This window comes from Octodon degus, unplaced genomic scaffold (genome assembly GCF_000260255.1).
Source record: "Octodon degus isolate 3935 unplaced genomic scaffold, OctDeg1.0 scaffold00066, whole genome shotgun sequence".
NCBI classification, from domain to species: Eukaryota; Metazoa; Chordata; class Mammalia; order Rodentia; family Octodontidae; genus Octodon; species Octodon degus.
Window position 1 is genome coordinate 7,671,823 of NW_004524642.1, and position 1,340 is coordinate 7,673,162.

A 1,340-nucleotide genomic window follows, 5' to 3' on the forward strand; every position below is an offset into this window, starting at 1 on the left:
TAATGTAAAAAAACTATTAAACTTCAATGAAAATCTCTTACCATATGGAGTATATAATTGTTATGCATTTAATTTATTGTATTTTCTCCTTACAAGGCAAATTATTGGACATAGTTGATAAAACACGTCAAGTAAAAAGTTCATTTTTTAATAGAACTAGTTCTTCTGATTTTAAGTCAGTTAACGTAATATTCATATATCTTATCATTTTCCAAATCACTGTTACATTTCTTTTGTACTTTTCTCACTCCTATATTACAATACATCCCAAATTCTTTAAAATTATTTGAAGATATTGTGTCATTGGGAGCTCATATAGTATTATATGGAACATAAATTTTTTAATTAAATTCAGTCTTTTGTAAATTTAGTTGTCTTTAAATCAATTCTGAGATGTATCTAAATTAAAAAATAATTGTATCATAATCAGAAATTATTACATCTTCCTGATTGTTTACCTTATAGCTATGAGAATAAATATAAATACATGTAATTTTAGCCCTCATTTTGTCTTTTTTCCCTGAAGGAAGTTGCTCCTCAGGTAATATAAAACAATTCTGAAGTGCAAGGACTAATTTGAGGGTCAAAGAAAAAAAATATACGCTGCCTGGTTGTTTGTATTTTATATAATCATTAAAAATTTATTAAACCTCTTAATTTTATTTTGAGAGCTAGCAGCAATTATGGGTAATAAAACCAATGACGTGTCATTTGAAGGTGAGGTTTTGTGTGGAATAAAAGCTCTACTGGGTATTGAAAGATAACCTGACCTAGTAATTATGAAAAACTTTCAAATGAAAGAAGTATAGTGCAGAAGTAAAGTCAAGCATTTAAAAACAACCTGAATTTTTTTTCAGCATATTTTTGTCAAGTTACCTTGTAAAAGGAAGTGAACAAATATTTTATTGTTTAAAAGAAATAAACAAGCATTTAGTGCTTAGGGAAAACCAACCAAACAAAACACAAATAAAACAAACAGATATTACTCAAATACATGATGAATATTCCTAGTTTAGGATTTACATCATTATAATTTAAATAACTAGTGAAACTTCATTTCTAAAATGATACACAGTGATACACACAGTTGTTAAATCATTTTACACTCCCACCAACAGTGGACACTGGAAGGGTTCCTTTTGGTCACTGTCCCTCCAGCATGTGATCTTGATTTATTTCTTGACAAAGAACATTCTTGCTAGAGTTAGAGGCAAAGTCTGTCTTTTCTAGGGGTTTTGATTTGTAATTTGCATTTCTAAGTCACCAGAGATATTGACCATTTTTATATACTTATTTGCCATTTCTAATTTCAGATGCCCATTTTGAATTGGATTCTTAAA